The sequence below is a fragment of the Misgurnus anguillicaudatus genome, chromosome 14, assembly GCF_027580225.2.
Source record: "Misgurnus anguillicaudatus chromosome 14, ASM2758022v2, whole genome shotgun sequence".
NCBI lineage: Eukaryota > Metazoa > Chordata > Actinopteri > Cypriniformes > Cobitidae > Misgurnus > Misgurnus anguillicaudatus.
The window spans coordinates 1075457-1089409 of NC_073350.2; the positions used below are offsets into that span (position 1 = coordinate 1075457).

The following is a 13953-nucleotide window of genomic DNA, read 5'->3' on the forward strand; positions in this document are numbered from 1 at the left end:
GAAGCCTCACATCGTTCCTGCTCGGCTTCCAACAGGAGGACCTCTCGCTTGGTAGTTGAACGTAATAGTCGCTGATTTTAGGAAACATGTATCCACCTTTCTCATCTTATTTCATACAGATTTTATCATGTTTTTCATTTCAATGTCACTTAAATTCTAAAGGGGCAACCTGCTTTTGCCACTTTTAAACTGAACATCTTTCACATGTATGGTTAAATCAATGAATTTCATAAACACTACAGGAAAAGATGCCAGCTCAGCTTTGACTGGTGGAATTTGACTATTACTCTTTAAACACTGATATTTGAAATACAGCTAAGTTTCAAATGAACGGCATTTGACTCGCTTTGTGTCAAGAGCGAACTATTGTTTCTGCTCGGTTTCGAACAGAGGACCTTTCGCGTGTAAAGCGAACGTGATAACCACTACACTACAGAAACCTGCCCTACGTGGAATTCTGCTGTTTTGACGGATTTTGCAGCATATATTCTCGCTAAGCCACACTTTTAAGGGAAAACCCCTTTTGGCCACTTAAAATGTGCCCATATACCACTTGTGAGGTGAATTGGACAGGCTGAAACCTACCATTGGATGTAACGTTGAAAGTGCTGTACAGCTCAAGCCTCGACTTATCAGATGTGTGGCATTTTGCTTGCTTTGATTTGTGCGCACTGTTCCTGCAAACCTGATAATACCTACAAAATTGAAACCAGGGTAGCCAAGCAAGGCTGAAGTTGAGTGTTAGACTTTCTTTGATTAATCTTGGAAGGAAATCATGTGACCTTTTTCCGAAACGGATCTCAAGTCGTTTCAGGCTAAAAGGCGCGACCTGTTTCTGCTCGGTCTCGAACCGAGGACCTTTCGCGTGTGAGGCGAACAGGATAACCACTACACAACAGAAACCTTTGTGTTACTGTCGATGAGTTGTTTTGAAAGATTTTCCAAGCATTTTCTCTCTTTCAAAACCTCCATATAGGCCTATGTTTTTCATCCACTTTCGAACCGACCGTTTATCACGTACGAGGCGAATGTGACGGCCTAAATCTACACCTGCATGTATCTTTGAAAGCGCTTCAAGACCCAAGCAGAAACACATCACATGAATGACATTTCACTTGAATTTTTCGAAAAGCTTAAGTTTGTTTCTGCTCGGTTTCGAACCGAGGACCTTTCGCGTGTTAGGCGAACGTGATAACCACTACACTACAGAAACCTGCCTTCTAATGGGTTTGGTTGTTTTGGCAAATTTTGCCACACATATTTTCTATGAGCCACACTTTTGGGGTAAAACCCTCTTTTGGCCGCTTCAAAACTGCCCATATATCACTTGTGAGGTTGGAAACCTACCATTGGATGTAACGTTGAAAGTGCTGTACGGCTCAAGCCACGACTTATCAGATGAGTGGCATTTGGCTTGCTTTTATGTAAGAAGCCTCACATCGTTCCTGCTCGGCTTCCAACAGGAGGACCTCTCGTTTGGTAGTTGAACGTAATAGTCGCTCATTTTAGGAAACATGTATCCACCTTTGTCATCTTATTTCATACAGATTTTATCATGTTTTTCATTTCAATGTCACTTAAATTCTAAAGGGGCAACCTGCTTTTGCCACTTTTAAACTGAAGATCTTTCACATGTATGGTTAAATCACTGAATGTCATAAACACTACAGGAAAAGATGTCAGCTCAGCTTTTTTTTTTTTTTTGAACTTTATTGTGAATGCACACATAGGGAGGGGAAAAAAAAACAACAAAAAAAACAAAACAAAAAAAAAAACACACAAAAACGAAACATAAGCATTGTCCTGAGACTGGGCTTCTTACATTATTTATAATCATAAAACATATTCAATTTAATGCGAAGGCTTATGCTCTATTTCAGAAAGTCCATAATTGGATCCCATCTTCTTTCAAAGGCAGGGGTTTTCAATTGCACATGTGCTGTTAACCGTTCCATTAAATAAACTGTTCTTATCTTTTGTGTCCATTGCGCAATGGTAGGTGGTTCTGGCTTTAACCAACATATTGTTATCATTTTCCTTGCTATCATTAAGAGGAGATGGAGAAGAAACGATTGATCTTGAGAGAGATTGTCTGGGAAGATATCCAGTAAAAACGTTTGGGAGTCAAAAGAAATATTTACTTTTAATAGATCTTCCAAAATACCCTTAACATCCTTCCAAAAGCCATATATGTTGGGACAGTCCCAAAAAATGTGGGTTTGATCTCCGATCAGTCCACAGTTCCTCCAACATTTGTCACTCATACTACACTTAGTGAGGAAAGACTTCAACGGAGTCCTGAAAAATCTAATTTTCGTCTTCCAATCAAACTCCCTCCAGACCTGACTGCCCACTCCCTTATGACAGCCAGAGCAAATGTTACTCCAAACATCGTCATCCAAAATAACATTCAACTCCATTTCCCATTGTTGTTTTACATATTGTGTATTATCTGACATGTCAATCAACATTTTTTTGTACATCAAGGACATTTGTTTTTTCATTACACCACCATTTTCAATCAAATTAATAAAGTGCTTCTCTATATTTGTGGGCTCTCTTCTGATTAATTCCCAATCATTATGTTTTGTTACATAGCTTCTTATTTGTAAATACTTATATAAATCCCTTGAGGGTAACTTGAATTTCACTTGTAGTTGGTCAAAGGTTTTAAATACATTTCCCTCAAACAATTGATTCACTGAGATGAGACCCCTCTCAGCCCAACTCCGAAAGCCGCTGCTATCTGATAAAGATGGAATGAACTCAATATTCTTATAAATAGTCATAGCTCGAGATAAAGCAGTCTTTCCTTTCAATTGTTTTTGGACCTTATTCCAAATCTTTAAAGTGTGCTTGACCCATAAATTCGCAATTTTTATTTTTTTCTGAGACTGCTGATTGAGAAATGGCAGTTGAGAGAGAGGGACTCCCGAGACTGAATATTCTTCCATAGGGACCCAGTGTGACTCCGGATCATGAATGATCCATGCCACCACAGCTTTAATTTGGGCAGCCCAATAGTACAATTTGAGATCTGGCATATTTAAGCCCCCATTTTCCTTTGGTGACATTAATATTTTAAGACGCACTCTTGGTCTTTTGTTCTGCCATATAAATTTTGACATTATTTTATCTAGAAATTTGAAAATAGATTGTGGAATATCAATAGGGAGGTTTTGGAAGAGAAATAATAATCTTGGAAGGATATTCATTCTTATACATTCTATTCTACCAAAAAGAGAAAGCGGTAGTACATCCCATCTGTTCAAGTCAGATCTGATTTCCTTTAATAATTTATCATAATTAGATGAAAACAACTGTGTGATCTTAGGGGTAAGAATTACTCCAAGATATCTAAACCCCTGTTTAGAGTGTCTAAATGAGACAAGATTATTCAATTGCAAGGGCCAAGTCCCGACAAGCATTAAAGCTTCAGATTTATTTGTATTAATTTTATAACCTGATATCATGCTATAATATTTAAGACTGTTAAGCAAAGCTGGGACGGAAGTTAAGGGGTTTTCTAAAAATAATAAAATATCGTCAGCGAAGAGTGACAATTTGTGCTGAGTATTTGAATCATCTCTTATTCCCTGTATCTGAGGGTTAGATCTAATCAATTCGGCTAGGGGCTCTATACTCAGAGCAAATAATGAGGGTGAAAGAACTTCACCCTGCCTAGTACCGCGTCCCAGTGGGAAAAATTTTGAGCAGTGTCCATTGACCCTTACTCGTGACTTTGGGTTTTTATAAAATGTTTGGACCCACTTTATGAACGTCTCATTAAATCCCATGTGTCTCAATGTCTGTTGTAGAAATCCCCAGTCCACCCGATCGAATGCTTTCTCAGCATCCAGGCTGAGAAGCATTGATGGGGTATTCCTTTTCTGTGCTATTATTTGAAGATTTAAAGCTCTTCGAACATTATCAGCCCCCTGTCTATTGGTAATAAAGCCCGTCTGATCGGGATTCACAAGTTTTCTCATGTATTTTTGTATTCTGTTTGCAATAATAGCAGTAAGTATCTTTAAATCAACACAGAGGAGGCTGATGGGACGATAAGACGAGCACAGAGTAGGGTCTTTACCATCTTTATGTATTACACTAATAATTGCTTCAGACCATGACTGAGGAGGATCTCCCTCTGAGAGTGCATAATTGTAGGCTTTATCCAAAAGAGGAGTAAGCTCTTTTTCAAATATTTTATAGTATTCACCTGGGAGGCCATCCACTCCTGGAGATTTATTATTTTTTAGTTTTAAAATGCTGTTTTTTATTTCCTCTCTTGTAATTGGGCATGTCAATAGATTGGCTTCCTCCTCAGTCAATTTATTAAGACATATTGAGTTTAAAAAATTCTCAGTTTTTTCCCCCTTGTCTTGGCAACTCTCTTCCTTATACAGGTCTTGGTAGTAAGTGCCAAACGCCTTTGCCACTTCCTTGGGTTGAGATAGTATTTCCCCAGAATTTGGGCACCTGATTCTGTGAACCACTCTGCCTGCCTGTGCTTTTCGCAACTGAAACGCTAGCAATCTACTTGCCCTGTTACCAAATTCATAATTCTTTTGCCTTGTAAATCGAAGCTGCCCCTCTACTTTATAAGTTAATAATTCATTTAATTTCTGCCTTTTTTCTTTCAACCTATTTAGTGTTTCTGTATTTTGTACTGCTTGGTATTCTTTCTCTAATTGTTTAATTTTATTTTCCAGTTCTACTTGTTCTGCAAATCTCTCTCGTTTTAATCCTGATGAAATTGCAATAATGTTTCCTCTTAGAACACATTTAGCTCCCTCCCATAAAACTGATGGACTTACAGTCTCATTGTCATTAAATTGAATATATTCTAATAACACTTTCCTAATTTGTTGATAAATCATTTCGTTATTTAGAATAGATACATTTGCTCTCCAGTACTTAAAATTATTATTTGGACTTAGCTTTAACGTCAGAGAAACTGGAGCGTGATCTGAGATGGTAATAGCTTCAATAGTGCATTGGATCACTCTATAGTAATCTACACCAGTTATCAGGAACATATCTAATCTTGAGTGACTACAGTGTGCATTTGAAAAGAAAGTAAAATCTTTATCTTTGGGATGCAGGCGACGCCAAACATCTATCAAGCCCAACTCCTCCATCAGTGCACTAAGAGTTAAAGATTTCCTGGTCTTTGGACCAAAGTCAGCAGGTAGTCTATCTACCGATGCTCTTAAAACGCAGTTAAAATCCCCCCCTATAAGAATTGTCCCTTCAGCTTTATCTGCTATTAATGATGCTGTTTTTTTAAAGAAAATGGGACAATCCTCATTTGGAGCATATACATTTACTAATGTCATTTTAGTGCCCCCTACACTCCCAATCACCATCAGGAATCTCCCCTCCTTGTCACTAAAAGTTTTCTCATGACAAAAATACACTGACTTGTTAAAGAGAATAGCAACTCCTCTTTTCCTCCCACTTTGACTAGAGCCGCTGTATTGTTGGTCTACCCACTCTCTTTTCAGCTTCATATGCTCTTTATCTGAGAGATGTGTTTCCTGTAACATTGCTATGGCACAATTCAGTTTTTTCAATTGATTCAGCACTTTTTTTCTTTTAATTGGACTACATAAGCCTTTAACATTATAAGTAACACATATTAACTTATTCATCTGTTAGTATATTGTATATATAGCTACTACAACTCTCTTGAATCTCACATAAATCACAAAAATAAAGATCATTACAAAAGATGACATTATAGCCCATCATACGTCTCAGGACAAGCAAAACACTTACAAATAAACACATAATTAACAAACTAAACAATGTAGGCTTCCACATACCCGACTGGGACAGATGTGAATCTTTTAACTCAAACCTGAATAGCCCAGTCCCCGATGTGTCTTGGACGGAGGCTGGTGACTGGTCCTCCGTGGGAAAAAAAAAACACGCCTTTTGCGGTATCGCTGTCGCTCCCAGAGCGTTTCGTTTGCGACTTGGGTGTGGATAGGTGGTCCTCCACTTAATGGTTCTCGCTTTCCGTCCAAATTAGAAATTTTCATTTTTTTTTTCTCCTAAGTATGCTAACTTAATTAAATAGATAAACTTGGCGAAGGTATGCATTATTTATCGGCACTGAAAAAGGCTTTAATTTCAGCGTTGGTAAGCGTCGCTTGGCCTCCATTGGCTCTCCTTCCCGCTGTACTCCATCCGCCACGGCACAACTCCTTATCCAGTCGCTCCCTCTCATCTACTCGAGCGTGCACCCCCATCTCCTCAAGCACCGGCACTGCATCCGTCAATGTCGGGTAGGTCTTCACACCATCTGCAGTAAACACTCTCAGCTGTGCAGGGTAAATACACGTTGCCCTAATGTTCTTCAACTTTAGCTGCTTTACAGCATCACGCACCAGCGCTCGTTTTTTCTGCAGTTCGGGAGAGAAATCATGATCAAAGTAGATCTGTTTTCCTGCGTACATAACTTTTTTCTGCTCCCATGCCTGCCGTATTATGATTTCTTTTACCGAAAAGTCCAAAAGTCTAACGATAAGCGAGCGGGGGGCTGCTTCAGGGTTTTTTGGCTTTGCAGTGAGCGCTCTATGCGCTCTTTCAATGGCGATGTTAAGTTCAGGGGGAAGTTGAAGAACAGATTTAAACAAATCATCTACAAAAAGCTTAACATCTTTTCCCTCGCTCCCTTCAGCAACGTTGTAAATTCTCAGGTTGTTTCGCCTTAGGCGATTTTGCATATCCTCACATCGTGCATTCAACTCCATTTCTCTATGCAGTAAGAAACGAAGAGCCCGCTCATGACGCCTGGTCGTATCTTCATTAGCACTGATTCGGTCCTCCGCCTCCGCGGTTCTCTTTTGCAATTCATTCATTTCTCCTTTCAGTTCACCGAATGACATTTCCAGACGTGTTAAAGTTAGCTGGGTCTGGGTATGTCCCTCTTGGTTGTCTTTCCTCATTTTTTCGAGCTCGCTAAGTATTTTTGACTCGGAGTCACGCATGCAAGAATCCGATTGGGAACTTTGGATTTGCATGTTTTCGCCTTTTTCCTTAGCTGCGTCTTGTTTAGATTGTCCTTTGCCTCTAGTTGTCGCCATGTCGAGTTTATTAAGAATCGCCGAGTTTAATACTGGTTTTGTTAGGAAATTATTATAATTTTGGACGGAGCGTGTCACTCAAGCTGTTGCTGCCAACATGGCGTCACCGGAAGTCAGCTCAGCTTTGACTGGTGGAAATTGACTATTACTCTTTAAACACTGATATTTGAAATACAGCTAAGTTTCAAATGAACGGCATTTGACTCGCTTTGTGTCAAAAGCGAACTATTGTTTCTGCTCGGTTTCGAACCTAGAACCTTTCGCGTGTAAAGCGAACGTGATAACCACTACACTACAGAAACCTGCCCTCCGTGGAATTCTGCTGTTTTGACGGATTTTGCAGCATATATTCTCGCTAAGCCACACTTTTAAGGGAAAACCCCTTTTGGCCACTTAAAATGTGCCCATATACCACTTGTGAGGTGAATGGGACAGGCTGAAACCTACCATTGGATGTAACGTTGAAAGTGCTGTACAGCTCAAGCCTCGACTTATCAGATGTGTGGCATTTTGCTTGCTTTGATTTGTGCGCACTGTTCCTGCGAACCTGATACCTACAAAATTGAAACCAGGGTAGCCAAGCAAGGCTGAAGTTGAGTGTTAGACTTTCTTTGATTAATCTTGGAAGGAAATCATGTGACCTTTTTCCGAAACGGATCTCAAGTCATTTCAGGCTAAAAGGCGCGACCTGTTTCTGCTCGGTCTCGAACCGAGGACCTTTCGCGTGTGAGGCGAACGTGATAACCACTACACTACAGAAACCTTCGTGTTACCGCCGCTGAGTTGTTTTGAGAGATTTTCCAAGCATTTTCTCTCTTTCAATACCTCCATATAGGCCTATGTTTTTCATCCACTTTCGAACCGACCGTTTATCACGTACGAGGCGAATGTGACGGCCTAAATCTACACCTGCATGTATCTTTGAAAGCGCTTCAAGACACAAGCAGAAACACATCACAAGAATTACATTTCACTTTAATTTTTCGAAAGGCTTAAGGTTGTTTCTGCTCGGTTTCGAACCGAGGACCTTTCGCGTGTTAGGCGAACGTGATAACCACTACACTACAGAAACCTGCCTTGTAATGGGTCTGGTTGTTTTGCCAAATTTTGCCACACATATTTTCTATGAGCCACACTTTTGGAGTAAAACCCTCTTTTGGCCGCTTCAAAACTGCCCATATATCACTTGTGAGGTTGGAAACCTACCATTGGATGTAATGTTGAAAGTCCTGTACGGCTCAAGCCACGACTTATCAGATGAGTGGCATTTGGCTTGCTTTTATGTAAGAAGCCTCACATCGTTCCTGCTCGGCTTCCAACAGGAGGACCTCTCGCTTGGTAGTTGAACGTAATAGTCGCTCATTTTAGGAAACATGTATCCACCTTTGTCATCTTATTTCATACAGATTTTATCATGTTTTTCATTTCAATGTCACTTAAATTCTAAAGGGGCAACCTGCTTTTGCCACTTTTAAACTGAAGATCTTTCACATGTATGGTTAAATCACTGAATGTCATAAACACTACTGGAAAAGATGTCAGCTCAGCTTTGACTGGTGGAAATTGACTATTACTCTTTAAACACTGATATTTGAAATACAGCTAAGTTTCAAATGAACGGCAGTTGACTCGCTTTGTGTCAAAAGCAAACTACTGTTTCTGCTCAGTTTCGAACCTAGAACCTTTCGCGTGTAAAGCGAACGTGATAACCACTACACTACAGAAACCTGCCCTCCATGGAATTCTGCTGTTTTGACGGATTTTGCAGCATATATTCTCGCTAAGCCACACTTTTAAGGGAAAACCCCTTTTGGCCACTTAAAATGTGCCCATATACCACTTGTGAGGTGAATGGGACAGGCTGAAACCTACCATTGGATGTAACGTTGAAAGTGCTGTACAGCTCAAGCCTCGACTTATCAGATGTGTGGAATTTTGCTTGCTTTGATTTGTGCGCACTGTTCCTGCGAACCTGATAATACCTACAAAATTGAAACCAGGGTAGCCAAGCAAGGCTGAAGTTGAGTGTTAGACTTTCTTTGATTAATCTTGGAAGGAAATCATGTGACCTTTTTCCGAAACGGATCTCAAGTCGTTTCAGGCTAAAAGGCGCGACCTGTTTCTGCTCGGTCTCGAACCGAGGACCTTTCGCGTGTGAGGCGAACAGGATAACCACTACACAACAGAAACCTTCGTGTTACTGTCGATGAGTTGTTTTGAGAGATTTTCCAAGCATTTTCTCTCTTTCAAAACCTCAAATATAGGCCTATGTTTTTCATCCACTTTCGAACCGACCGTTTATCACGTACGAGGCGAATGTGACGGCCTAAATCTACACCTGCATGTATCTTTGAAAGCGCTTCAAGACCCAAGCAGAAACACATCACATGAATGACATTTCACTTGAATTTTTCGAAAAGCTTAAGGTTGTTTCTGCTCGGTTTCGAACCGAGGACCTTTCGCGTGTTAGGCGAACGTGATAACCACTACACTACAGAAACCTGCCTTTTAATGGGTCCGGTTGTTTTGGCAAATTTTGCAACACATATTTTCTATAAGCCACACTTTTGGGGTAAAACCCTCTTTTGGCCGCTTCAAAACTGCCCATATATCACTTGTGAGGTTGGAAACCTACCATTGGATGTAACGTTGAAAGTCCTGTACGGCTCAAGCCACGACTTATCAGATGAGTGGCATTTGGCTTGCTTTTATGTAAGAAGCCTCACATCGTTCCTGCTCGGCTTCCAACAGGAGGACCTCTCGCTTGGTAGTTGAACGTAATAGTCGCTGATTTTAGGAAACATGTATTCACCTTTCTCATCTTATTTCATACAGATTTTATCATGTTTTTCATTTCAATGTCACTTAAATTCTAAAGGGGCAACCTGCTTTTGCCACTTTTAAACTGAACATCTTTCACATGTATGGTTAAATCAATGAATTTCATAAACACTACAGGAAAAGATGCCAGCTCAGCTTTGACTGGTGGAATTTGACTATTACTCTTTAAACACTGATATTTGAAATACAGCTAAGTTTCAAATGAACGGCATTTGACTCGCTTTGTGTCAAGAGCGAACTATTGTTTCTGCTCAGTTTCGAACAGAGGACCTTTCGCGTGTAAAGCGAACGTGATAACCACTACACTTCAGAAACCTGCCCTACGTGGAATTCTGCTGTTTTGACGGATTTTGCAGCATATATTCTCGCTAAGCCACACTTTTAAGGGAAAACCCCTTTTGGCCACTTAAAATGTGCCCATATACCACTTGTGAGGTGAATTGGACAGGCTGAAACCTACCATTGGATGTAACGTTGAAAGTGCTGTACAGCTCAAGCCTCGACTTATCAGATGTGTGGCATTTTGCTTGCTTTGATTTGTGCGCACTGTTCCTGCGAACCTGATAATACCTACAAAATTGAAACCAGGGTAGCCAAGCAAGGCTGAAGTTGAGTGTTAGACTTTCTTTAATTAATCTTGGAAGGAAATCATGTGACCTTTTTCCGAAACGGATCTCAAGTCGTTTCAGGCTAAAAGGCGCGACCTGTTTCTGCTCGGTCTCGAGGCGAACAGGATAACCACTACACAACAGAAACCTTCGTGTTACTGTCGATGAGTTGTTTTGAGAGATTTTCCAAGCATTTTCTCTCTTTCAAAACCTCCATATAGGCCTATGTTTTTCATCCACTTTCGAACCGACCGTTTATCACGTACGAGGCGAATGTGACGGCCTAAATCTACACCTGCATGTATCTTTGAAAGCGCTTCAAGACCCAAGCAGAAACACATCACATGAATGACATTTCACTTGAATTTTTCGAAAAGCTTAAGTTTGTTTCTGCTCGGTTTCGAACCGAGGACCTTTCGCGTGTTAGGCGAACGTGATAACCACTACACTACAGACACCTGCCTTCTAATGGGTTTGGTTGTTTTGGCAAATTTTGCCACACATATTTTCTATGAGCCACACTTTTGGGGTAAAACCCTCTTTTGGCCGCTTCAAAACTGCCCATATATCACTTGTGAGGTTGGAAACCTACCATTGGATGTAACGTTGAAAGTGCTCTACGGCTCAAGCCACGACTTATCAGATGAGTGGCATTTGGCTTGCTTTTATGTAAGAAGCCTCACATCGTTCCTGCTCGGCTTCCAACAGGAGGACATCTCGCTTGGTAGTTGAACGTAATAGTCGCTGATTTTAGGAAACATTTATCCACCTTTCTCATCTTATTTCATACAGATTTTATCATGTTTTTCATTTCAATGTCACTTAAATTCTAAAGGGGCAACCTGCTTTTGCCACTTTTAAACTGAAGATCTTTCACATGTATGGTTAAATCACTGATTGTCATAAACACTACTGGAAAAGATGTCAGCTCGGCTTTGACTGGTGGAAATTGACTATTACTCTTTAAACACTGATATTTGAAATATAGCTAAGTTTCAAATTAACGGCATTTGACTCGCTTTGTGTCAAAAGCGAACTATTGTTTCTGCTCGGTTTCGAACCGAGGACCTTTCGTGTGTAAAGCGAACGTGATAACCACTACACTACAGAAACCTGCCCTACATGGAATTCTGCTGTTTTGACGGATTTTGCAGCATATATTCTCGCTAAGCCACACTTTTAAGGGAAAACCCCTTTTGGCCACTTAAAATGTGCCCATATACCACTTGTGAGGTGAATTGGACAGGCTGAAACCTACCATTGGATGTAACGTTGAAAGTGCTGTACAGCTCAAGCCTCGACTTATCAGATGTGTGGCATTTTGCTTGCTTTGATTTGTGCGCACTGTTCCTGCGAACCTGATAATACCTACAAAATTGAAACCAAGGTAGCCAAGCAAGGCTAAAGTTGAGTGTTAGACTTTCTTTGATTAATCTTGGAAGGAAATCATGTGACCTTTTTCCGAAATGGATCTCAAGTCGTTTCAGGCTAAAAGGCACGACCTGTTTCTGCTCGGTCTCGAACCGAGGACCTTTCGCGTGTGAGGCGAACGTGATAACCACTACACTACAGAAACCTTCGTGTTACTGTCGCTCAGTTGTTTTGAGAGGTTTTCTATAAGCCACACTTTTGGGGTAAAACCCTCTTTTGGCCGCTTCAAAACTGCCCATATATCACTTGTGAGGTTGGAAACCTACCATTGGATGTAACGTTGAAAGTGCTGTACGGCTCAAGCCACGACTTATCAGATGAGTGGCATTTGGCTTGCTTTTATGTAAGAAGCCTCACATCGTTCCTGCTCGGCTTCCAACAGGAGGACCTCTCGCTTGGTAGTTGAACGTAATAGTCGCTGATTTTAGGAAACATGTATCCACCTTTCTCATCTTATTTCATACAGATTTTATCATGTTTTTCATTTCAATGTCACTTAAATTCTAAAGGGGCAACCTGCTTTTGCCACTTTTAAACTGAAGATCTTTCACATGTATGGTTAAATCACTGAATGTTATAAACACTACTGGAAAAGATGTCAGCTCGGCTTTGACTGGTGGAAATTGACTATTACTCTTTAAACACTGATATTTGAAATATAGCTAAATTTCAAATTAACGGCATTTGACTCGCTTTGTGTCAAAAGCGAACTATTGTTTCTGCTCGGTTTCGAACCGAGGACCTTTCGCGTGTAAAGCGAACGTGATAACCACTACACTACAGAAACCTGCCCTCCGTGGAATTCTGTTGTTTTCACGGATTTTGCAGCATATATTCTCGCTAAGCCACACTTTTAAGGGAAAACCCCTTTTGGCCACTTAAAATGTGCCCATATACCACTTGTGAGGTGAATGGGACAGGCTGAAACCTACCATTGGATGTAACGTTGAAAGTGCTGTACGGCTCAAGCCACGACTTATCAGATGAGAGGCATTTGGCTTGCTTTTATGTAAGAAGCCTCACATCGTTCCTGCTCGGCTTCCAACAGGAGGACCTCTCGTTTGGTAGTTGAACGTAATAGTCGCTGATTTTAGGAAACATGTATCCACCTTTCTCATCTTATTTCATACAGATTTTATCATGTTTTTCATTTCAATGTCACTTAAATTCTAAAGTGGCAACCTGCTTTTGCCACTTTTAAACTGAAGATCTTTCACATGTATGGTTAAATCACTGAATGTCATAAACACTACAGGAAAAGATGCCAGCTCAGCTTTGACTGGTGGAATTTGACTATTACTCTTTAAACACTGATATTTGAAATACAGCTAAGTTTCAAATGAACGGCATTTGACTCGCTTTGTGTCAAAAGCGAACTATTGTTTCTGCTCGGTTTCGAACAGAGGACCTTTCGTGTGTAAAGCGAACGTGAAAACCACTACACTACAGAAACCTGCCCTACATGGAATTCTGCTGTTTTGACGGATTTTGCAGCATATATTCTCGCTAAGCCACACTTTTAAGGGAAAACCCCTTTTGGCCACTTAAAATGTGCCCATATACCACTTGTGAGGTGAATGGGACAGGCTGAAACCTACCATTGGATGTAACGTTGAAAGTGCTGTACAGCTCAAGCCTCGACTTATCAGATGTGTGGCATTTTGCTTGCTTTGATTTGTGCGCACTGTTCCTGCGAACCTGATAATACCTACAAAATTGAAACCAGGGTAGCCAAGCAAGGCTGAAGTTGAGTGTTAGACTTTCTTTGATTAATCTTGGAAGGAAATCATGTGACCTTTTTCCGAAACGGATCTCAAGTCGTTTCAGGCTAAAAGGCACGACCTGTTTCTGCTCGGTCTCGAACCGAGGACCTTTCGCGTGTGAGGCGAACGTGATAACCACTACACTACAGAAACCTTCGTGTTACTGTCGCTGAGTTGTTTTGAGAGATTTTCCAAGCATTTTCTCTCTTTCAACAC

The 13953-nt window shown here is 40.6% G+C and overlaps 14 non-coding genes across 14 annotated transcripts; all 14 read right to left on the minus strand.

Annotated features, from left to right (window-relative positions):
* Positions 1-367: 367 nt before the first annotated feature.
* trnav-uac (transfer RNA valine (anticodon UAC)) lies at positions 368-440 on the minus strand. Its single transcript has one exon. It is a non-coding gene; the product is annotated as a tRNA-Val (tRNA).
* Positions 441-830: 390 nt separating this feature from the next.
* On the minus strand, positions 831-903 carry trnav-cac (transfer RNA valine (anticodon CAC)). The gene has a single exon. It is a non-coding gene; the product is annotated as a tRNA-Val (tRNA).
* Positions 904-1140: 237 nt separating this feature from the next.
* On the minus strand, positions 1141-1213 carry trnav-aac (transfer RNA valine (anticodon AAC)). The gene has a single exon. It is a non-coding gene; the product is annotated as a tRNA-Val (tRNA).
* A 6110-nt stretch (positions 1214-7323) lies between these two features.
* Positions 7324-7396, minus strand: trnav-uac (transfer RNA valine (anticodon UAC)). The gene has a single exon. It is a non-coding gene; the product is annotated as a tRNA-Val (tRNA).
* Positions 7397-7783: 387 nt separating this feature from the next.
* Positions 7784-7856, minus strand: trnav-cac (transfer RNA valine (anticodon CAC)). The gene has a single exon. It is a non-coding gene; the product is annotated as a tRNA-Val (tRNA).
* Positions 7857-8093: 237 nt separating this feature from the next.
* Positions 8094-8166, minus strand: trnav-aac (transfer RNA valine (anticodon AAC)). Its single transcript has one exon. It is a non-coding gene; the product is annotated as a tRNA-Val (tRNA).
* A 582-nt stretch (positions 8167-8748) lies between these two features.
* trnav-uac (transfer RNA valine (anticodon UAC)) lies at positions 8749-8821 on the minus strand. The gene has a single exon. It is a non-coding gene; the product is annotated as a tRNA-Val (tRNA).
* Positions 8822-9211: 390 nt separating this feature from the next.
* Positions 9212-9284, minus strand: trnav-cac (transfer RNA valine (anticodon CAC)). The gene has a single exon. It is a non-coding gene; the product is annotated as a tRNA-Val (tRNA).
* Positions 9285-9522: 238 nt separating this feature from the next.
* Positions 9523-9595, minus strand: trnav-aac (transfer RNA valine (anticodon AAC)). The gene has a single exon. It is a non-coding gene; the product is annotated as a tRNA-Val (tRNA).
* A 1333-nt stretch (positions 9596-10928) lies between these two features.
* On the minus strand, positions 10929-11001 carry trnav-aac (transfer RNA valine (anticodon AAC)). Its single transcript has one exon. It is a non-coding gene; the product is annotated as a tRNA-Val (tRNA).
* A 582-nt stretch (positions 11002-11583) lies between these two features.
* Positions 11584-11656, minus strand: trnav-uac (transfer RNA valine (anticodon UAC)). Its single transcript has one exon. It is a non-coding gene; the product is annotated as a tRNA-Val (tRNA).
* A 390-nt stretch (positions 11657-12046) lies between these two features.
* Positions 12047-12119, minus strand: trnav-cac (transfer RNA valine (anticodon CAC)). Its single transcript has one exon. It is a non-coding gene; the product is annotated as a tRNA-Val (tRNA).
* Positions 12120-12688: 569 nt separating this feature from the next.
* trnav-aac (transfer RNA valine (anticodon AAC)) lies at positions 12689-12761 on the minus strand. Its single transcript has one exon. It is a non-coding gene; the product is annotated as a tRNA-Val (tRNA).
* A 1056-nt stretch (positions 12762-13817) lies between these two features.
* On the minus strand, positions 13818-13890 carry trnav-cac (transfer RNA valine (anticodon CAC)). The gene has a single exon. It is a non-coding gene; the product is annotated as a tRNA-Val (tRNA).
* Between the last annotated feature and the right edge of the window lie 63 nt (positions 13891-13953).